This window comes from Salvelinus sp. IW2-2015, linkage group LG18 (genome assembly GCF_002910315.2).
Source record: "Salvelinus sp. IW2-2015 linkage group LG18, ASM291031v2, whole genome shotgun sequence".
In the NCBI taxonomy this organism is placed as follows: Eukaryota; Metazoa; Chordata; class Actinopteri; order Salmoniformes; family Salmonidae; genus Salvelinus; species Salvelinus sp. IW2-2015.
This window is the reverse complement of record NC_036858.1, coordinates 20228975-20253869: the sequence shown is the minus strand read 5'-3', so window position 1 is coordinate 20253869 and position 24895 is coordinate 20228975. Positions and strand designations below refer to the sequence as shown.

The window sequence follows — 24895 nt, the reverse complement described above, 5'->3', positions numbered from 1 at the left end:
AATAAGTGTACTCAGGCTATCCGGAAGGCCAAAGTTAGTTACTTTAAGGAGCAGTTACCTCTCTATGATCAAACCCCAAGAAGTACTAGAGAAAGGTTAAAGACCTGGAGAATAAACCCTCCTCCTCACAGCTTCCCATGTCCCTTAAAGTTGATGTGATTGTTACTGACAAGAAGCACATGGCTGTGCTGTTTAATCACCACTTCATTAATTCAGGATTCCTATTTCACTCAGCAAATCMTCCTTGCCCGTCCAACATTTCCTCATCTCCCACCCTTTCTAATGGGACTRTCCCAGATGCTTCTCCCTCTTTTCTCCCTGCCACGCTACAAAGTTTCTCCTTGCAGGCAGTCACTGAGTTCGAGGTGCTAAAGGAGCTCCTGAAACTTGACCCCAAAAAGCCTGGTTTAGACCCTTTCTTCTTTAAGGTTGCTACCCCTATCATCACCAAGCATATCTCCAACCTTTTTAACCTGTCTCTCCTTTCTAGGGGAGGTTCCCATTGCTTGGAAGGCAGCCATGGTGCGTCCTTTATTTAAGGGTGGAGATAAAGCTGATCTTAATTGTTATAGTCCTATTTCTATTCTGCCCTGTTTATCAAAAGTGTTGGAAAAACTTGTCAATAATCAACTGATAGGCTTTCTTGATGTCTATAGTATTCTCTCTGGTATGCAATCTGGTTTAAGCTCCGGTTATGGATGTGTCACTGCAACCTTAAAGGTCCTCAACGAGGTCAGCATTGCCCTTGATTCTAACCAATGTTGTGCCGCTATTTTTAAAGCTTTTGATACGGTAGACCATTCCATTTTTGTGGGCTGGCAACGGAGTATTAAGGTCTCTGAGGGGTCTTTGGCCTGGTTTGCTAACTACCTCTCTCAAAGAGTGCAGTGTATAAAGTCAGAAAATCTGCTGTTTCAGCCACTGCCTGTCACCAAGGGAGTACCCCAAGGCTCAATCCTAGGCCCAACGATTTTCTCAATTTACACCAACAACATAGCTCAGGCAGTTGAAAGCTCTCCCTCATCCATTTATATGCAGATGATACAGTCTTATACTCAGCTGGCCCCTCCCTGGATTCTGTGTTAAATTCTCTACAACAAAGCTTTCTTAATGTCCAACAAGATTTCTCTACCCTTGACATTTGTTTTGGAGATGTTCAGAACAAGGTTATGTGGTTTGGTAAGAAGAATGCCCCTCTCCCCACAGGTGTGAATGCTACCTCTGAGGGTTTAGAGTTTAAGGTCGTCACCTCATACAATTACTTAGGAGTATGGCTAGACGGTGCACTGTCCTTCTCTCAGCACATATCAAAGCTGCAGACTAAAGTTAAATCTAGACTTGGTTTCCTCTATTGTAATCGCTCCTCTTTCACCCCTGCTGCCAAACTAACCCTGATTCAGATGACCATCCTACCCATGCTAGATTACGGAGACATAATTTATAGATCGGCAGGTAAGGGTGCTCTCGAGTGGCTAGATGTTCTTTACCATTCGGCCATCAAATTTGCCACCAATGCTCCTAATAGGACACATCACTGCACTTTATACTCCTCTGTAAACTGGTCATYTCTGTATACCCGTCACAAGACCCACTGGTTGTTGCTTACTTATAAAACCCTCTTAGGCCTCACTCCCCCCTATCTGACATATCTAATGCAGCCTTCATCCTCCACATACAACACCCGTTCTGCCAGTCACATTCTGTTAAAGGTCCCCAAAGCACACACATCCCTGGGTCGCTCATCTTTTCAGTTCGCTGCAGCTAGTGACTGGAACGAGCTKCAACAAACACTCAAACTGGACAGTTATCTCAATCTCTTCATTCAAAGACTCAGTCATGGATACTCTTACTGACAGTTGTGGCTGCTTTGCATGATGTATTGTTGTCTCTACTTTCTTGCCCTTTGTGCTGTCTGTGCCCAATAATGTTTTTACCATGTTTTGTGCCGCTACCATGTTGTGTTGCTACCATGTTGTTGTTATGTTGCTACCATGTTGTGTTGTCATGTGTTGTTGCCTTGCTATGTTGTCTTAGGTCTCTCTTTATGTAGTATTGTGTTGTCTCTCTTGTCGTGATGTGTGTTCTGTCCTATATTTTTGTTTATTTTTTAAAATCCCAGCCCCCGTCCCCGCAGGAGGCCTTTTGCCTTTTGGTAGGCCGTCATAGTGAATAAGAATTTGTTCTTAACTGACTTGCCTAGTTAAATTAAAGGTTAAATAAAATAAAACATTTCCCCAATGCAAACTCAAGTGGGGAGTTACATGCAGCTATCTTTTCAGTATATCAAACACAAGCAAGACACAGACTTGCAGTCTAATTAGCAATTGAATGTTGTTTTTTCATGATCACCGCAAGCATTGTCTAAGCAGGAGGCATACAGGCACTCAAAATAGTAGTTATTTTTTCAGAAACTCTGGCAAGGGGGTACGATTAGCTTACATCATCACACAAAAGGCAAAAAATACAAATGAAATAATCACACAAAACGCTGATTGTTTTTGCTCCAATGCAATGTGTAGGGACTGTGTACTGCTTGTGCAACTACAATATCCATCACAACAGACAGAGGAGGTTGTATAGCCTTTATAATACAGCGAGCAAAAATATTAACGCGACATGTTGGGTTGGTCCCATATTTCATGAGCTGAAATAAGAGCCCAGAAATGTTCCATATGCACCTTAAGCTTATTTATTTCACATTTTTGCACAAGTTTGCTTACATCCCATTTAGTGAGCATTTCAATCTTGGTTTCATTAGACCAGATAATCTTGTTTCTCATGGTCTGAGAGTGTTTATGTGCATTTTGGCAAACTCCATGTGGGCTGTCTTGTGCCTTTTACTGAGGAGTTGCTTGCGTCTGGTCACTCTACCATAAAGGCGTGATTGGTGGAGTGCTTCAGAGATGGTTGTCCTTCTGGAAGTTTCTCCCATCTCCACAGAGGAACTCTGGAGCTCTGTCAGAGTGACCATCGGGTTCTTTGTCACCTCCCTGACCAAGGTGCTTCTCCCCCGATTGCTAAGTTTGGTCTTGGTGGTTCCAAACTTTTCCCATTTAAGAATGATGGAGGCCAGTGTGTTCTTGGGGACCTTCAATGCTGCAGAAATGTTTTGGTACCCTTCCCCAGATCTGTGACTCAACACAATCCTGTCTCTGAGCTCTACGGACAATTCCTTCGACCTCCTGGCTTGGTTTTTGCTCACACAGCACTGTCAACTGTGGGACCTTATATAGACAGGTGTGTGCCTCTGCAAATCATGCCCAATCAAGTTGTAGAAACATCTCAAGGATGATCAATGGAAACAGGATGCACCTGAGCTACATTTCGAGTCTYGTAGCAAAGGGTCTGAATACTTATGGAAATAAGGTATTTCTCTTTTTTATAATTTGCAAACATTCTAAAAACGTGTTTTCGCTTTGTCATTATGGGGTATTACGTGTAGATTGCTGAGGATTTTTTTTTCATTTAATCAATTTTAGAATAAGGCTTCAACGTAACAAAATGTGGAAAAAGTCAAGGTCTCTGAATACTTTCCGAAGGCACAGTATATTGGAATGTAAGTTCAAATCACCGTCAAATGTTTATTTCAGCTGTTCAGAAATATGAGGCAGAGATAGGCTACAACATCATGGTTCCAAATAGGGTGAGCTAAGAAATAAATGTGAAAGGAGGGGGAATATGAGTAGCAGCTATGTAGTGTGTGTAAAATACCACATGTGCAGAGCCTACTTACCTACTTACTATTAGACTAACATTTTCCCCTGGTGTCACTAGTGCCACTAACTTTTACAGTTGGTAGCACCAGCCCATGATTTGGTCGCACCCACATCATGATTTGGTCCGACCCAAATCATGAAAGTATAATAAATAGACTACCTAGGTTTTCAAGAAATAAGTTGTTTAACTAACACGTCCAAGCAGGAATGAAAGATTCAAGATATTTTGATGTGCAACCTAATCCACTGATTGTCATTGTGGGTTGACAATTAATTATAGTTGCTATATTTTACTGTCAAAATAGGACTCCAGAATTTTCTGCAATTGCATTTTGAAATGTTATACGATCAGAACACATTTTTCTGTTGAGCACATGGGGGGAGAGGAGAGTGGCTCGCTCATCACAGCAGCAGGCTCCAGCAGGGACAGGGGCAGAAACTTTCATTACAAGAATCATGGTAATGCACTTTACTGTTTTACCATATCATGGTTTTAGCTGCCCAAAAAATAGGACGTTTTGAGTGAGGTGACAATGTAGAATGTGCTCTTTCTATATTTATATCCACCCTTTCCATTTTTTACGATCCATGATCTTGACTGTCTAACTGATGACAGTCGGAGCAGGTCTCTTTGCTGATGCAGTGTTTGACTTTGAATGTTTGTGTGACCTCAGCTCAGCCTATCAGAAAAAACGGGCCGTTGCCCACTGACCAGCCCAAGGCTCATTATAGATTAGTTTAACAGAAATTGCGCAAAATTCTAAAATAAAAAATCTTAACAGTCCCACGGGTTGTCAGCCATGTCACCTTTTTCATTGTTTTATTTTTATGTAATGGGTCTAAGGCACTGCATCTCAGTGCTATAGGCGTCACTACAGACCCTGGTTCGACTCCAGGCTGTATCACAACTGTCCACGATTGGGAGTCCCATAGGGCAGCGCACAATTGGCCCAGCGTTGCTAGGGTTTGGCCGGGGTAGGCCATCATTGTAAATAAGAATTTGTTCTTAACTGACTTGCCTCGTTAAATAAAGAAAAATTAAATATRAAAACATTTTTGTATGCGTCAACAAAAAAGGCACAGCCCATCTGGCATTTGCCATAATTGCTAGATGGCCAATCCGCCMCTTAGCACTGTTGCTGCCAGACCACATTTATCTAGACTTGGCTATCTGCAAATCTAGGAGAGGCGGTTTTGTGTTATCCTAAAGCAGTGTGCTAGCAGTCAACATCTGGAGTCAATTAGACTTTTTTTTTTTTACAGTTGCAAACCGTCATGTTGTCCAGATGAGGTGCTAGAGCGTCGCCGGGCACAATCACTGGCTGGTCTAAATATTTTGGAAGGGGTAACTATCGGAATTTTGGAAGCCCTTGCACAGCACTTTTATTGTAAGATATATTTGGGTTCAAATACTAACAGTTTGAACATGTGGATCATCCAAGCCGGTACCCCCGGGACTTCGCTAATCGCTTTCTCCAGGACACGAGTTTCGACAGGCCGCTGACCCGACTGCAAAATATCTATGTAAATCTCCCTAACTTCGTTCCATTCATTTCGATTTAACTAGCTAGCATGTTTGTGTTAGCCTAGTGGCTAGCTAGCTACCGCTACTGGGCCTTTTTGGCTAGGCCAGAACAGGAGTGAACTAACGTGAGCTGTCTAATGGTGCTATTAGAATTAACGTTATCTACCCATGTCATGCTAGTTAACTACTTGTCTTGGTTTTCAAACGTTCGTGGTGTTTTGGCTTAGATAGCTAGTAATGTTGCTAACTGGTCAATGTTAGCTAGCTGCTAAATATTAGCTTTCTAGCTAGCCACTGTACTCTTGTGCTTTTTCCACCAATTTTTTTGTACTATTGCGATTCAATTTGTAGCCTTGGTTTTATACGTGTTCTAWACAGAATGTATATATTGTTGTTGAACTAACGTTAACTTAGCATACGTTATCTAGCCGGCTGTAAGACGTTAGCTCACTGCCTGATTTTGTCATTTGTGATTGAACGTCACTGCCAAAGATGTCCCTTTTTTATCAATGACTGTTCATTAGCTAGGTAGCTGTAACTAACGTTAGCCTGTGTGAACAAGTCCACTGATGCTACAGCAAGCTGGTCATGTTTTAGAAGTATTACATTTCTTTGTAAGCTCAAAGATGTGCAATAACCAAAATATAACTAGTTATCTAAATAAGTGGTCAGCCAGCATACAATTAGTCTTATATGCATTTATTTCGATATGGAAAGATAGCGCATTGCGTATTTACAATGCACCGAGTCTCGTCTTTAGCCAACCAGCTAGCTAGTATTGCCCAACATGGTCTCAGCTATTCGTATGATTTGCGACCTTATTTTACCGAGGTAAAGTTGGTTTTATATTCACACATTCGGAAATTCATCAGACATTCAACAGACATTAGCCAAAAGCCATTTAAAATGGTAAAAAAAACTAACTAATTCATTAATTGTCACAGAAACATAAAACTAGATATGGTTTATTCTATAAATGTCTAGCATACTTTTTTACAACTTTTGTTTTGAGTAAAAATGTGTTTGATTTGATGGAGGGCGTGTGGTCAAAAGTTCTAACGAGTCAGTTATACCCTTTTAGAAGGGGCCTGGCATCTTCAGTCATATTAAATTAGATTACAGGAAAAAACTACAGGATGAAGGGGTCAGGCCTGACTAACAAAGAAGACAGGTGGATGGATCAAGAGGACCAAGATGGACATTCCACAGTGGAGATAAGAAAAACTAAGAGCGAACCATAACATACACTACCTTTCAAAAGTTTGGGCTCACTTAGAAACGTCCTTGTTTTTGAAAGAAAAGCAATTTTTTGATCCATTAAAATAACATCAAATTTATCGGAAATACAGTGTAGACATTGTTAATGTTGTAAATGACTATTGTAGCGGTAAACGGCAGATTTTTTATGGAATATCCACATAGGCGTAGAGGCCCATTATCAGCAACCATCACTCCTGTGTTCCAATGGCACGTTGTGGTAGCTAATCCAAGTTTAGAAAACCCTTTTGCAATTATGTTAGCACAGCTGAAAACTGTTGTTCTGATAAAAGAAGCTAAAACCAGCCTTCTTTAGACTAGTTGAATATCTTGAGCACCAGCATTTGTGGGTTTGATTACAGGCTCAAGATGGCCAGAAACAAAGAACTTTCTTCTGAAACTCGTCAGTCTATTCTTGTTCTGAGAAATGATGGCTATTCCATGCGAGAAATTGCCAAGAAACTGAAGATCTCGTACAACGCATGCAGAGCAAGGGGAACAACTACTCCAAGTCTCAGAGCGAGTGACGTTTGAAACGCTATTAGCGCGCACCCCGCTAACTAGCTAGCCATTTCACATCGTTTACACCAGCCTAATCTCGGGAGTTGATAGGCTTGAAGTCATAAACAGCTCAATGCTTGAAGCACAGCAAATTGCTGTTTGAATGAATGCTTACGAGCCTGCTGCTGCCTACCACCGCTCAGACTGCTCTATCAAATATCAAATCATAGACTTAATTATAACATAATAACACACGGAAATACGAGCCTTTGGTCATTAATATGGTCGAATCCGGAAACTATCATTTCGAAAACAAAACGTTTATTATTTCAGTGAAATACGGAACCGTTCAGTATTTTATCTAATGGGTGGCATCCCTAAGTCTAAATATTGCTGTTACATTGTACAACCTTCAATGTTATGTGATAATTACGTAAAATTCTGGCAAATTAGTTCGCAACGAGCCAGGCGGCCCAAACTGTTGCATATACCCTGACTCTGCGTGCAAGAGAAGCGACACAATTTCACCTGGTTAATATTGCCCGCTAACCTGGATTTCTTTTAGCTAAATATGCAGGTTTAAAAAATATATACTTCTGTGTATTGATTTTAAGAAAGGCATTGATGTTTATGGTTAGGTACAGTCGTGCAACGATTGTGATTTTTTTTCCCCCGCAAATGCGCTTTTGTTAAATCATCCCCCGTTTGGCGAAGTTGGCTGTCTTTGTTAGGAAGAAATAGTCTTCACACAGTTTGCAACGAGCCAGGCGGCCCAAACTGCTGCATATACCCTGACTCTGTTGCAAGAGAAGTGACACAATTTACCTAGTTAAAAGAAATTCATGTTAGCAGGCAATATTAACTAAATATGCAGGTTTAAGAATATATGAATATATGATTTTAAGAACGACATTGATGTTTATGGATAGGTACACATTGGAGCAACGACAGTCCTTTTTCGCAAATGCGCACYGCATCGATTATATGCAACGCAAGRCACGCTAGATAAACTAGTAATATCATCAACCATGTGTAGTTAACTAGTGATTGTGATTGATTGTTTTTTATAAGATATAAGTTTAATGCTAGCTAGCAACTTACCTTGGCTTCTTACTGCATTCGCGTAACAGGCAGGCTCCTTGTGGAGTGCAATGAGAGGTGGTTAGAGCGTTGGACTAGTTAACTGTAAGGTTGCAAGATTGAATCCCTGAGCTGACAAGGTAAAAATCTGTCATTCTGCCCCTGAACAAGGCAGTTAACCCACCGTTCCTAGGCTGTCATTAAAAATAAGAATGTGTTCTTAACTCACTTGCCTAGTTAAATAAGGGYGTAAAAWWTTTTTRGGGCCAAATCGGTGCCAAAAACACACACACTAGAGGTCGACCGATGAATAGGGCCGATTTCAAGTTTTCATAACAATCGGAAATCGGCCCTATTCATCGGTCGACCTCTAGTGTGTGTGTGTGTGTATATATATATATATATATTAATTAGCATGGTATTGAAAGATACCAGAGGGTGGATAACAAAAAAAGCACTAATTTAAGAAGTGGACAAGTACATGCTTTGTTTTTGGGCTAAACGTATACATTATGATTTGTTCTGAACAGTATGTGAACCCCTCTGTAATCTACTGGCACTAACCATTAACAACTAGGACTTCAACCAGTCTGTCCCTATGCTATTTGCTYTCTTTCTCTCTTAAACTGCTAGCACAAAGCCTACGTGATAAATTATTTTTCACAAAAGATCATGAAAAAAAAAATCACCTGGCCCAAATCACCTCTACATAATTCAGCAGGGAGGTGTGCAACTACCACACATTATACCAGTGGAGAAACTACATCACCTACATACAGTTGAAGTCGGAAGTTTACATACACCTTAACCAAATACATTTTATCTCAGTTTTTCACAATTCCCGACATTTAATCCTAGTAAAAATTCCCTGTTTTAGGTCAGTTAGGATCACCACTTTATTTTAAGAATGTAAAATGTCAGAATAATAGTAGAGAGAATGATTTATGTATTTCAGCTTTTATTTCTTTCATCACATTCCCAGTGGGTCAGAAGTTTACATACACTCAATTAGTATTTTTTGTTTAACTTGGGTCAAACGTTTCGGGTAGCCTTCCACAAGCTTCCCACAATAAGTTGGGGGAATTTTGGCCCATTCCTCCTGACAGAGCTGATGTAACTGAGTCAGGTTTGTAGGCCTCCTTGCTCGCACACGCTTTTTCAGTTCTGCCCACAATTCTTCTATGGGATTGAGGTCAGGGCTTTGTGATGGCCACTCCAATACCTTGACTTTGTTGTCCTTAAGGCATTTTGCCACAACTTTGGAAGTATGCTTGGGGTCATTGTCCATTTGGAAGACCCATTTGCACCAAGCTTTAACTTACTGACTGATGTCTTGGGATGTTGCTTCAATATATCCACATCATTTTCCTGCCTCATGATGACATCAATATTGTGAAGTGTACCAGTCACTCCTGCAGCAAAGCACCCCCACAACATGATGCTGCCACCCACGTGCTTCACGGTTGGGATGGTGTTCTTCGGTTTGCAAGCATCCCCCTTTTCCCTCCAACTATAGCAATGGTCATTATGGGCAAACAGTTCTATTTTTGTTTCATCAGACCAGAGGACATTTCTCCAAAAAGTACGATCTTTGTCCCCATGTGCAGTTAAAAAAGCCAGACTATGGTTTACATGGCGGTTTTGGAGCAGTGGCTTTTTCCTTGCTGAGCRGCCTTTCAGGTTATATAGATACTTTTGTACCTGTTTCCTCCAGCATCTTCACAAGGTCCTTTGCTGTTGTTCTGGGATTGATTTGCACTTTTTGCACCAAAGTACGTTCATCTCTAGGAGACAGAACACGTCTCTTTCCTGAGCGGTATGATGGCTGCGTGGTCCCATGGTGTTTATACTTGCATACTATTGTGTGTACAGATGAGCGTGATACCTTCAGGAGTTTGGAAATTGCTCCCAAGGATGAACCAGACTTGTGGAGGTTTACAATTTCTTTTTTGAGGTCTTGGCTGATTTCTTTTGATTTTCCCATGATGTCAAGCAAATAGGCACTGAGTTTGAAGGTAGGCCTTGAAATACATCCACAGGTACACYTCCAATTGACTCAAATTATGTCAATTAGCCTATCAGAAGCTTCTAATGCCATGACAACACTTTTGGGAATTTTCCACGCTGTTTAAAGGCACAGTCAACTTTTCAGTCAACAATTCCCACTGGAATTGTGATACAGTGAAATAATCTGTAAACAATTGTTGGAAAAATGACTTGTGTCATGCACAAAGTAGATGTCCTAACCAACTTGCTAGAACTATAGTTTCCTGACATGAAATTTGTGGAGTGGTTGAAAAACGAGTTTTAATGACTCCAACCTAAGTGTATGTAAACTTCCGACTTCAACTGTAGTTATTACCATATCCCTTTGAATTCACATTCCTTGCAGAACGAATTATTTGCAAACCTTTTTAAAATGTCCAGAAAGACGGTGGTCTTAGAAGGGTATTTATACTTTAAAAGACATTTTATGTGAATGGATGTGGATGAAAGAATTCTGCCAGTGTTTTAATGTCCTAGTTTCATATTTTATTCTTTACCTCCAACTCTATATATCCAAGTGAGCTTATGAGGACCTTGGGGATCAGATTTATCATTATACCAATTGATCATCGTATAACAGACACTGCTCAAAAGGAGTTGTTTGTGATATCTACTCTGTTGCCACTGTTTTAGGTTCAACACCCTATTCACAAAAATAAATTGCTCCTACATACACCAAGTCTCATGGTCTTGGCTTGCTGGACACTGAAGCATGCAGAGATGTATTCAGGTATTCTGTTACTGTTTGTTTGAACTTTAGAATGTGTAAAATGACAACCGTCTGTGATGGTCTTTTGTAACACAAAAGTTCCAAAACTTGTACTGACTGTAATAAACTCCAACTGGACTTAAAAACTTGAACAGTCTATCTCCTTTTCCTAGTTTCATCAACAGTTTTGAATTCACGCTGTTCCAGATGCAAAGGGGGTTGTACCTAATAAAGTGACCACTATCTATATACCTTCCGGAATGTGTTCTGGGAATTCCCGGGGTATTAAACATTTGGCTGTGAGCGTTGACCAGTTATTACCTCAGGAGATGGTACCATTTAGCTTGTATGGGGATGACAAAGAAGGACTTCAACAAAGCCAAAATAGAAAATGATTGGAAGGGTTCTCTTTGCTGTTAAATTAGATACTTATAAATAAATGACTGTTGTGCCATGTAACTACTTTAAAATGKGGAACTGTTGCACAAAAACATGCAAACATTGATTTCAAATCAAATTTTATTTGTCACATGCACCGAATACAACAGGTGTCACCTTACAGTGAAATGTTTACTTACAAGCCCTTAACCAACGATGCAGTTTTAAGAAAATACCWAAAAAATCTAAATTTAAGAAAAAAGTAAGAGATAAGAAGAACATAATTAAAGAGCAGCAGGTTGCAAATAGTCTGGGTAGCCATTTGATTAGCTGTTCAGGAGTCTTATGGCTTGGGGGTAGAAGCCTCTTGGAAGTAGACTTGGCGCTCCTGTACCGCTTGCCGTGYGGTAGCAGAGAGAACAGTCTATGACTAGGATGGCTGGAGTCTTTGACAATTTTTAGGGCCTTCCTCTGACACCGCCTGGTATATTGGTCCTGGATTGCAGGAAGCTTGGCCCCGGTGATGTACTGGGCCSTACGCACTACCCTCTGTAGTGCCTTGCGGTCGGAGGCCGAGCAGTTGCCATACCAGGCATTGACGCAACCCGTCAGGATGCTCTCAATGGTGCAGCTGTAAAATCTTTTGAAGATCTGAGGACCCATGCCAAATCTTTTCAGTCTCCTGAGGGGTAATAGATTTTGTCGTGCCCTCTTCATGACTGTCTTGGTGTGCTTGGACCATGTTAGTTTATTGATGTGGACGCCAAGGAACTTCAAGCTCTCAACCTGCTCAACTACAGCCCTGTTGATGAGAATGGGGGCGTGCTCGTCCTTCTTTTCCTGTAGTTCACAATCATCTCCTTTTGTCTTGATCACGTTGAGGGAGAGGTTGTTGTCCTTGCACCACATGGCCAGGTCTCTGACCACCTCTCTATAAGCTGTCCCATCATTGTCAGTGATCAGGCTGTTGTCATCAGCAAACTTAATGATGTTGTTGGAGTTGTGCCTGGCCGTGCAGTCATGAGTGAACAGGGAGTACAGGAGGGGACTGAGCACGCACCCCTGAGGGGGCCCCCATGTTGAGGATCAGCTTGGCGGTTGTGTTGTTACCTACCCTTAACACCTGGGGGCGGCCCATCAGGAAGACTAGGATCCAGTTGCAGAGGGAGCTGTTTAGTAACAGGGTCCTTAGCTTAGTGATGAGCTTTGAGGGCACTGGTGTTGAACGCTGAGCTGTTGTCAATGAATAGTATTCTCACAGGTGTTCCTTTTGTCCAGGTGGGAAAGGGCAGTTTGGAGTGCTGCAAATTGGAGTGGGTCTAGGGTTTCTGGGATAATGGTGTTTATGTGAGCCATGACCAGCCTTTCAAAGCATTTCATGGCCACAGGTGTGAGAGCTACGGGTCGGTAGTCATTTAGGCAGGTTACCGTCGTGATCTTGGGCACTGGGACTATGTCGGTCTGCTTGAAACATGTTGGCATTACAGACTCAGACAGGGAGAGGTTGAAAATGTCAGTGAAGACACTTGCCAGTTGGTCAGCGCATGCTCAGAGTACATGTCCTGGTAATCCGTCTGGCCCAGCGGCCTTGTGAATGTTGACCTGTTTTAATGGTCTTCCTCACATCGGCTGCGGAGAGCATGATCACACAGTCATCCAGAACAGTTGATGCTCTCATGCATGTTACAGTGTTACTTGCCTCGAAGCGAGCATAGAAGTTATTTAGCTCGTCTGGTAGGCTCGTGTCACTGGGCAGCTCTCGTCTGTGTTTCCCTTTTGTAGTCTGTAATAGTTTGCAAGCCCTGCCATATACGGAACTGGTGTTGTACGATTCAATCTTAGTCCTGTATTGAAGCTTTACCTGTTTGATGGTTCGTCAGAGGGCATAGTTGGATTTATTGTAAGCTTCCGGGTTAGAGTCCCAATCCTTGAAAGCGGCAGCTTTACCSTTTAGCTCACTGCGAATGTTGCCTGTAATCCATGGCTTCCGGTTGGGGTATGTACGTACAGTCACTGTTGGGACGACGTCCTCGATGCACTTATTGATGAAGCCAGTGACTGATGTGGTGTAATCCTCAATGCCATCGGAAGAATCTCKGAACATATTCCAGTCTGTGCTAGCGAAACAAATGGTTTGAATGACCCCCAGGTTAGTCAAGGTCAATCCCAATTGAATGTGGAGCACAGCAGTACCAGGCAGTGCATATTCTACCCAGTGAAGGAGGAGAGGGAGCTTCTGGAGGAGCCATCTCAAAGTGAGCAGGGGSTACCAGCGCTGGTGGTGCCTGGAGAGGCCAGACGCAACCATCCAGTGGAGACACTATCCACTACCAACCCTGCAGTAGAGGATATGAGGAACAGGAGARCAGCAAAGTTGGGATCTGAGCTCAATGAGTATGGAGAAGGTGACCTGGACTTTGAGCAGAACGATGCTGAGGAGCTTGTTGATTTCCTACTTCAGAATTCTGACGAAGTGGAGTCAGAGGTTGTTGAATGTTCTGACCCGATTTGGCATACAATTTAAGATTGTAAACATTGTACAACTTCATATAGAACAAATTGCACTTGAAATGGACATTTCTTTAAAGTTATTGCAAATAAATGCAAAGTTTCCCTTTTTTCTGCTTCAATCACTGAATTATTAAATGCAATATTTGAGATTTTATGTATTTCTATCAAATCAAGTCTGGAATTTCTACTCAAAGCAAAGGTTGTAAAAGTATACTAGACAAAATAAATCATACTTAGTTTGATGATTGTCATAATCTGCGAAAATGTTATTCATTTATATGGCATTTTATAAATATTATGTTTTTCTATCAAGTCAACTGGAATTTTTACTCAAACCAGGTTGTAAAATTATGCTTGGAATTTATAGAATGAATCATACCTAGTTTGATATTTCTGTCATAATCAGTGAAAACGTTAATGATTTATATAGCTTTAAATGGCATTTTATGTATTTCTATCAAATCAGAACTGGAATGTTTACTCAAACCAGGTTGTAAAAGTATGCTTGACATTTATAGAATAAATCATACCTAGGTTGATGTTTCTGTGACAAACGGTGAATTAGTTATTGATTTTTACATTTGTAAATGGCTTTTGGCGAATGTCTGTTGAATGTCCAAATGTGTGAATATAAAACCAACTTTACCTCGGTCCTTATGTTGTGGACCTCCGTTTCCTTGAGAAAATAAATTATGGATCCGGTGGACTAATAATGTACAATTTCTTGCCCCATATCTGTGCGTTTGAGATGTTGACGACGAGTTTGACCGAGAAAGGTGCAATTGCGGCCCCCAATTCTCTTTATACTTCTATTGGTCCATTTTCAAGTTAGGACTGGCTGGGGAGCTTGGCTCCAGTACAGTAGGTGGCACTAGTGCACAATAGCGTTGGATGCCAGCTGCCGATAAACCCCACAGAAGAAGGGACGGGGCGACAATGAGAGTTAGCTAGCCGTACTCCGGTAGACCATGTCCTTCACCCCGCCTGTCGGGCACTGTTTTCCCTCAGGTCTGTTAACGACGGCGAGAGCAGGTGTTCAGACAACTAGCCCTAATGAGGACTGGTACACAACAGGCGGGAATTACATCGTGATTTAGCTAACTAGCAAGCATACGGTGTTGCTAACAACTACACAGTGTCAGCCTCACGCCTGCTGCGCAAGCGGGTGGCGGGGACGACCAGTCGACAGTGTCCTTCGACCCTGCCTGTCAGGCACGTTTTTCTCCAGTACGCGGGAGGCGGGGGTGACACTGTGTGCTAGCACAAGGTGTCACTAACTAGTTAGTTAGCTAGCACACGATCTCGCCCCAGCCCCCTACCTACTGTGCTAGCGGGGGCAACCGTTACTAGACAGTGTCCTTCGCCACCGCCTGTCGGGCATTGTTTTCCCGCAGTTCTGTTAATGACGGCGAGGGTAGGTGGGAGAGAAGGACAGTATTTACTAGGGCTGTAACAGTACATGTATTTGTACTGAACCATTCGCTACGGGACCTCTGTTTGGTCCTGTGACAATTGCTTCTATAATGATGAGGCTGGTTGGCTCAACACTTCCAAGTGTTGTTGCGAGTAGCTCTGACATACAAAGATTACAAATATATTTTATAAAAAAGATACGCCCTTTTAGTCTTTATGACAAACAACAGATGTATGGAATGGGTCACAAGGTGACACTTGATATATGAGAAAGGAGTATCCCGCAGCCAGATAGCATTTGCTATGAAGACTGTTCTTGTTGTTTAGTCTGGCCCCTAAGACGAGGCTCCGATCTCGTTCCTGGTACTTCATAGCACAGAAACACCAATTCATTCTATGGCATAAATCAATTGTCAACTTCAGATACTCCCATCTCAAGTAAAACCCCTTCTTGACCACATGACCAGACAATCTCACTGAGGGGAGTGAGCCTCTAGGTCATACACTACCCCAGGATAGGTGCAACATCAGAGATGACATACAATGATTCCAGACACTACCCCACATTTTTTTCTCAGACCATATCTCCCCAAAGCCAAAGGAGGGAGTGACTGGCGCACAGACATTGTGGAGACAAGTAATTGGTTCCCCATTAATCACGCCATCCCTTCACGTGGTTTACAATAGGTAAAGACCCATTCACATATGAAGACAATGTTCCCTCCTGTCCTCTTCTCTTTCTGATATTCTGCATAGCACCAGAGACATGTGAAAGACAAGCCTGACTTCTCCCCTCTCTGGGCCCCAGTTGACTTGAGGCCCAGCTGAGGGAGGAAGTGCAACTTCCAACATCAGAGTCTGAAGGGATACATTCTAATAACAAGCATATCATATAAACATATGATGCAGATAAGACATCTTAATTATCTATGTTACCTAACTAATTCTGATTCACAGTCCGCACTGTGAATCCGAATGAATACATAAACAAATATGGATTTAAAAAAACAAAAACACTAGGCTATTCCTACGCTGCGTCGTGTGCCATAGCATCGTGGGTAAATCTGAGCTGAAAAGACGTAGGCTATTCCGTTAAAACAACTGCAGTATATGCGCACGTTGCAATCAAAATTCAAATCTATTTCATTTGTTATTTTTATTGACATATCAAGAAATACAAATTGAACAGATACATAATTTTATCCCCCTATACTTATTGAAACACCTCCCTCCCCTTAACAAAAGCAGCATTCATGCTAAAATAAATTAAAACATATAATTGGAAATAATAATAATATAAATATACATACCCACAAATACATACACAAAAATAAATAAAGATCACAGCATAGTATCCCTTCCCTCTCATATACCCTGTTGGCCAAAATTGTTACTCAATAGAATAATAGATAATAATAGATCAATAGAAGGCAACTGTTCAAAAAAGGAAATTAAAGGCTGCCATCTGAATAAAAACTTATCAGTACAACCTCTGTGTATTACATTTTTTCGAAGTGTAGAAAATATATTAGATCTTTCAACCAGGATGATGCAGTGGGAGGTTTGGAGGATTTCCAATTAAGCAAGATCTGCCAGCGGGCTATGAGGGAAGCAAACTCTACAACGTCTGCTTTACTTTTAGTGAGACTAGGCTACAAAGATAGAACTCCAAATATAGCTATCAAAGGACAAGGCTGCAGGTCACTATCTAGAATTTTGAGAGTGTTAAAAAAAAGGATGACAAATACTCAGACAGCTTAGAAAATGAATAAAACATATGGGTGTGGTTTGCCGGAGTGAATGAACATCTATCACGGCTCGGTGTAGTGAATTCTGTGCAAGAGTTTGAACTGAATTTAAACTTAACCAAGCACATGAGGATGTGGAGTTAACCCTAAGAAGAGCCTCCTCCCACCAGTATTGTGTAAGACTGGGGTAGTGAACTTGACCTGCCTTGATTTTGTTTATTGGAGAGGGTTCAGAGGAAAGCATAATGTCATATAATCCCGAAATCAAACCTTGCTAAATCCACGGGAGGGACAAAATCTCTTCTCGCAACGTCTTGGGAGTTACAGGCTTGAAAATAGCAGAAAGATTAGAATGAGACAGATTACATTTAGCTACGATATTCAAACTTGCTAACTTAGTATCTAAAAATACATATTTGAAACATACCAAACCTCTTTCTCACCACAAAACAAAAGCCTGGTCGAGTTTGGAGGGTAAAAATAGGTGGTTGTTACAAACAGGGCCTAGAAGAGGAAGGGGCAGACAGTCTAAAATTGTCTCCAGATCTTCAGAGTGCACAATGGGGTTTCCAGTATACTTTGAAGGACACAAGGACAATGGGGCACAAGTAAGAGCAGAAAGGGAGGATGATTGGCAGGGGTGTGCTTCTAATGAGCACCAGTTGGTACTTGGAACATTACACCAGAATTTGAAAGTGCCAATCCTCCATCTTGTCTCCTTTTTTGAAGTATTGCTTTATGTCTCCTAGGTGATTTGCCAGCGCAGATAAAAATGATGAAGCTTATCACTTGGTAAAAAAATGATTCGGCTTAGATCAGCAAGAACTTGAAAAGGTACAGAAAGACTAATGGTATTTTTTTTTTTTAAGAGATTATGAGTTTCTGCCAGCTAAGGGAGAGCACGACTGTCCAGCGTATTTAAGTTGTGATTTGTAGACCTTTTGTCAGATAGGGGAGCTGTTAGCGATATTTTTTTTTACCATTTCCCAAATTAAACTGGCCTCGTAACAATTATTGATCGTAACATTGCATTATTATTGTTATTATTGGATAGAACGTCTATAGTTCTATAAGGAGTTGAAATTTTGTTCTGAGTGGGTACAGAGAACGAATTTTACAGCTTTTTCATGACGGGTTCAGATTCTAGAAATTTTTATCTTGATCTGGGTGTGTTTATAGGCACAGTGAATGCTCATGAAGGAACGAACTGCTAGTCTTACTCTGGGTGTAATGGTGTATACAGTTTTATGAAGATCAGTGGGAGTCACTAGCGTTATATGAAAAAATGTTACAGAGAACCTCTTTTCAATGTGCGCTCAAGCTTGAAGGCATCGACTGTCTCGTTCAATCTTTCTAACCAGGAATATTTTCGGTCAGTGTTTCAGTCCGTTATAGTTGTTAAACATATAATGTAGTGATTTGAACGTTTATATAATTTATATCCGTTTGTGCGAGTTTTTGAGAGATTTTCTCTGTGTTGTGCGTTCTGGAAAGTTTGGACAACAGAAGTACGTTTTAGGGAGTCAGGTGTTGGTGTTGGACATTTGAAGGAGAGCGAATCTAATGACCAAAAGACGTTTATAACATAGAAAGGATAATTGCCAAGAATACGATGGGAAGAACAGCTGCAAGTAAGCAATATTTAATATGATAAACCGTGTTTGTCGAAATATTTTTGAAAGCATATTCGCATTTGTTTGGTATAGAAAAGGCTTTCACTTGAGCCACCCTGTATGAAAGTAGGATAATTTTAAAAATGCTAAATCGCGGTTGCTTAAGAACATGAATTTGTTTTCGATTCCTTAAACTGTATTTTTTCTAGTCAAGTATAGATTAGCATTTCAATTAACTAGATAAACTCTGATAGATGACGTCAGACATATTGAGCTGTTTCCTAGTATTTTTATTGTGTAAACGGTTTTGTATGGCTTAAATTGCCACCTTTTCGAACAAACTGTAAGTATATTGTAAATATGTTACAGGAGTTGATATCGAAGAAAGTTCTGAGAGGTTAGTGAAAAAATTAATATATTTTGGCGGTGAATTCGTTTATAGGCTCTTGCTGCTGAAGTGCGATGCTCTGGGAACGTTTGGTCATGGTGGTATGCTGAACTTATCGATTATTGTGTTTTCACGCTGAAAAACGCCTTAGAAAAGTCTAATATGGTCTGAAATCACTAGAGTAACTGGGTCTTTCCATTGCCTATGCTTTTGTCATTTTTATGAAATTTTTATGAGAGTAATTGGTCATACAGGTTGCTCTAATCTAGAATTCTAGTCGATTGTGTTGATGGTGGGTGCAAATTGTAAACTGTGATTCTTACCTGAAATATGCATTTTTTCTAACAAAAACTATCCTATACATATAATATGTTATCAGGACTGTCATCTGAAGATGTTTTTCTGGTTAGTGGATATCAAATCTTAGTGTGAGCCGAATTGGTGATAGCACCTGAAGGAGTAAGAAAACTGTGGAGTTAGAATAGTGGTGTATTTGCTAAAGTGTTTAGCTAATAGATTTACATATTTTGTCTTCCCTGTAACACATTTTAAATCTGAAATGGTGGCTTTATTCACAGATCTGTATTTCATCTGGTGTCTTGGACTTGTGATTTATGATATTTAGATGCTACTTATACTTTGAAGCTATGCTAGGTATGGCTAATTAGTGTGTGGGGTGGGGGGTGCTCCCGATCCGGGTTTCTGAGGCAGTAAAAGTTAACTCGTGTGACTAGATTTGCAAAGTTTGTTTTATGTAGGATAGCCAGAATGTTGTTATATTCACACCTAAATAGGAAAAACAGAGGGAAACAGACGGAAGGCAGGGCTCCATGGGGAATTTGCTTGCAGTGGGGATGATCGGAAAACATTGACTTTTCTGAAGTTCAATTGTATTGAGAATAGATCAAATGTGTCTAAAATATGTAGTATATTATTGAAGAGGTAAAGGATTAGTGATATAATAGTAGATTATCTGCATACATCGACACTTGTTCTTACCAGCTCGGTGGATTCCAGTGAATCGTGATGATAATTTTAGGTCAAGGAAAGTGGTTTAAGTGCAAAAGGAGCGAGGACATAGGACACCCTTGCATAGTCCTCTGGAGAGGGGGAAGTATTTTGAACTGTTGAGAGTTGGTGTGTACGCTAGCCATAGGAACAGAATCGAGCAGACGCATTCTTGAGATGAAATTGGCAAAGATTCCCAAAATCTTAAATAAATAATCCTACTCCATCTGGTCAAAAGCCTTTATTACCAAGAAGAAAAAAATTTCAGGGTCTGCAGGCAAAAAGGAGCGGGACATAGGACACCCTTGACTAGTCCTCTGGAGAGGAGGAAGTATTTTGAATGTTGAGAGTTGGTGTAGTCGCTAGCATAGGAGCAGAATCGAGAGACGCATTCTTGAGATGAAATTGGACCCAATATTCCCAAATCTTAAATAAATAATATATCCATGCTGGTGAAAGCCTTTATGCACCAAGAGAAACAACAATTTCAGGGTCTGCAGAGACAGAAGGAGAGAGTATAATGTTCAAAAGATGGCGTACATTGGAAAACAGTTGTCGTCCTTTGATGAAACCTGTTTGATCATCAGATATGACATCCTGAAGGCAGGGTTCCAACCGGCATGATAGAACCTTAACTAATAGTTTAACATCAGCATTCAAAAGTGAAATGGGCCGATATCCACCACATTCTGCTAGATCTTTATCTATCTTGAGTATAAGTGAGATGGAGGCTTGAGTTAGCGTCAGGGGGGAGAGAGCCTTGTGAACACGAGTCGGTGAACATATCTAATAGTAATGGGGCTAGTTTATGGGATTTTTTATAAAAATCGACAGGGAAGCCATCAGGGCCTGGCCACTTTGCATTAACTTTAGAACCTTTTATCCCATTTTTATTTTTCCTTTATTTAATTAGGCAAGTCAGGTAAGAAAAAAAATCATATTTTCAATGACGGCCTAGGAACAGTGGGTTCACTGCCTTGTTCAGGGGCAGAACGACAGATTTTTACCTTGTAAACTCGGGGATTTGATCTTGCAACCTTTCAGTTGCTAGGCCAACGCTCTAACCACTAGGCTACCTGCCACCCCTATCTAGATATCTAGATGCAGAGGGTTATCCAGAACTTTATTCATGTTCATATCAATGGATGGAATTTCCAAGATATCTAAAAAGTTGTCCATAGCCGTATTATCTGATGGGGGTTCGGATTTGTCGAGGTTAGAATAAAATGACACAAGTTGAAGTAATATTAGAGGGATCACTTGTAATACTACGGGAAGAGTCATATACCTATGAGATGAGATGCTGACTGGCGTTTTAAGTTGGTGTGCCAAAAGGCGGCTGGCATTGTCACCTTATTCATAGTACGTCCCCTTTGTTTGTTGCAACAGAAAATCTGCTTTATCAGTGGAAAGCAGATTAAGTTGGGTTTGAAGTTTCAGCCTCTGCGTATAATTCAGGGGATGGAGAAGGTGAATATACAGTGGGGAGAACAAGTATTTAATACACTGCCGATTTTGCAGGTTTTCCTACTTACAAAGCATGTAGAGGTCTGTAATTTTTATCATAGGTACACTTCAACTGTGAGAGACGGAATCTAAAACAAAAATCCAGAAAATCACATTGTGTGATTTTTAAATAATTCATTTGCATTTTATTGCATGACATAAGTATTTGATACATCAGAAAAGCAGAACTTAATATTTGGTACAGAAACTTATTGCATGAATAAGTATTTGATCACCTACCAACCAGTAAGAATTCCGGCTCTCACAGACCTGTTAGTTTTTTCTTTAAGAAGCCCTCCTGTTCTCCACTCATTACCTGTATTAACTGCACCTGTTTGAACTCGTTACCTGTATAAAAGACACCTGTCCACACACTCAATCAAACAGACTCCAACCTCTCCACAATGGCCAAGACCAGGAGAACTGTGTAAGGACATCAGGGATAAAATTGTAGACCTGCACAAGGCTGGGATGGGCTCAGGACAATAGGCAAGCAGCTTGGTGAGAAGGCAAACAACTGTACCACAGTTATTAGAAAATGGAAGAGTTCAATATATATATATATATATATATATATATATATATATATATATATATATATATATATATATATATATTCACCTTCTCCATCCCTGAATTATACGCAGAGGCTGAAACTTCAAACCAACTTAATCTGCTTTCCACTGATAAAGCAGATTTTCTGTTGCAACAAACAAAGGGACGTACTATGAATAAGGTGACATGCCAGCCGCCTTTTGGCACCAACTTAAAACGCCAGTCAGCATCTCATCTCATAGGTATATGACTCTTCCGTAGTATTACAAGTGATCCCTGCTAATATTACTTCAACTTGTGTCATTTTATTCTAACCTCGACAAATCCGAACCCCCATCAGATAATACGGCTATGGACAACTTTTTAGATATCTTGGAAATTCCATCCATTGATATGAACATGAATAAAGTTCTGGATAACCTCTGCATCTAGATATCTAGATAGGGGTGGCAGGTAGCCTAGTGGTTAGAGCGTTGGCCTAGCAACTGAAAGGTTGCAAGATCAATCCCCGAGTTTACAAGGTAAAAATCTGTCGTTCTGCCCTGAACAAGGCCGTGAACCCACTGTTCCTAGGCCGTCATTGAAAATATGATTTTTTTTCTTACCTGACTTGCCTAATTAAATAAGGAAAAATAAAAAATGGGATAAAGTTTTCTAAGTTAATGCAAAGTGGCCAGGCCCTGATGGCTTCCTGTCGATTTTTATAAAAAAATCCCATAACTAGCCCATTCTATTAGATATGTTCACGACTCGTGTTCAGAAGGTCTCTCCCCCCTGACGCTAACTCAAGCCTCCATCTCACTTTATCTCAAGATAGATAAAGATCTAGCAGAATGGGTGGATATCGGCCCATTTCACTTTTTGAATGCTGATGTTTAAACTATTAGTTAAGGTTTATCATTGCCGGTTGGAACGCTGCTTCAGGATGTCATATCTGATGATCAACAGGTTCATCAAAGGACGAAACTGTTTTCCAATGTACACCATCTTTTGAAACATTATACTCTCTCCTTCTGTCTCTGCAGACCCTGAAATTGTTTGTTTCTCTTGGTGCATAAAGGCTTTCGACCAGATGAGTAGGATTATTTATTTAAGATTTGGGAATATTGGGTCCAATTCATCTCAAGAATGCGTCTGCTCGATTCTGCTCCTATGGCTAGCGTAACACCAACTCTCAACTTCAAAATACTTCCTCCTCTCCAGAGGACTAGTCAGGGGTGTCCTATGTCCCGCTCTCTTTTTTTGCCTGCAGCACCCTGAAGATTTTTGTTTCTCTTGGTAACATAAGGCCTTTTGACCAGAATGGAGTAGGATTATTTTATTTAAGTTTTGGGAATATCTTTGGGTCCCAATTTCATCTCAAGAATGCGTCTGCTTCGATTCTGCTCCTTATGGCTGGCGTACACACCAATCTCTCAACAGTCAAAATATTCCCCTCTCCAGAGGACTAGCCAAGGTGTGTCCTATGTCCTCGCTCCTTTGTTCACTTAAGACCAATTTCCTTGACCTAAAATTATCATCATATTCACTGGAATCCACCGAGCTGGTGAGAACAAACGTGGTCGATGTATGCAGATGAATCTACTATTATTATCACTAATCCTTGAACCTGTCAAATATATACCTACAGTATTTTAAGACACATTTGGATCTATTCTCAAGCAAATTGAACGTCAGAAAAGTCAATGCTTTTCCGATCATCCCCACTGCAAGCAATTCCCCATGGAAGCCCTGCCTTCCGTCGTTTCCCTCTGGTTTTTCCTATTTAGGTGTGAATAAACAACATTTTGGCTATCCTACATAAAACAAACTTTGCAATCTAGTCACACGAGTTACTTTTTACTGCCTCAGAAACTCCGGATCGGGAGCACCCCCCAACCCCACACTACTAATTAGCCATACTAGCAATAGCTTCAAAAGTAGATAGTAGCATCTAAATATCATTAATCACAATCCAAGACCAGATGGAAGAGATACAGATCTGTGAATAAAAGCCACCATTTCAGATTTTTAAAATGTGTTACAGGGAAGACAAAATATGTAAATCTATTAAGCTAAACACGTTTAGCAAATAACAACTATTCTAACTCCAATCATTTTCTTACTCCTTAGGTGCTATCACCAATTCGGCTCAACTAAGATTTGATATCCACTAACCAGAACAAACATCTTCAGATGACAGTCCTGATAACATATTTATGGTATAGGATAGTTTTTGTTAGAAAAAAGTGCATATTTCAGGTAGAATCACAGTTTACAATGCACCACCATCACCAATCGACTAGAATTCTAGATAGAGCAACCTGTATGACCAATTTACTCTCATAAAACATTTCATAAAATGACAAAGCATAGGCAATGGAAAGACCCAGTTTCTTGGTGATTTCAGACCATATTAGATTTTCTAAGGCGTTTTTCAGCGAAAACACAATAATCGATAAGTTCAGCAATACCCCATGACCAAACGTTCTCCAGAGCATGGATTCAGCGCCAAGAGCGCTATAAACTAATCACCGCCAAAATATATTAATTTTTTCACTAACCTTCTCAGAATTCTTCGATGACACTCCTGTTACATATTTTACAATATACCTATACAGTTTGTTCGAAAAGGTGCATATTTAAGCCATACAAAACCGTGGTTACACAATAAAAATACTAGGAAATCAGCTCAATATGTCTGACGTCATCTATCAGAGTGATCTAGTTAATTGAAAGCTAATCTATACTTGACTAAAAATACAGGTTTACAGGAATCGAAAGACAAATTTAGTTCTTAATGCAACCGCGGATTTAGCATTTTTTAAAATTATCCTGTACTTTTCAATACAGGGTTGGCCAGTGAAAGGTTTTTTTTTCTATACCAAACAAAATGGGAATGATGCGGTTTAAAATATTTCGACAGAAACACGGTTTATCATATTAAATATGCTTACTTTGA

At 40.5% G+C, this 24895-nt stretch overlaps 1 protein-coding gene across 3 annotated transcripts in view; it reads left to right on the top strand.

The window, feature by feature from the left end:
• Nucleotides 1-4980: 4980 nt before the first annotated feature.
• tlcd3bb (TLC domain containing 3Bb) overlaps nt 4981-24895 on the top strand; it is a 53324-nt gene continuing 33409 nt past the window's right edge. The window contains exon 1 of one of the 3 annotated variants that reach the window (XM_024007552.2): nt 4981-5061. The gene's annotated coding sequence lies outside the window, so the exon portion shown is untranslated. Of the gene's footprint in view, nt 5241-24895 lie in introns of all 3 variants that reach the window. The other 2 variants (XM_024007550.2, XM_070448381.1) reach the window with 2 other exon arrangements.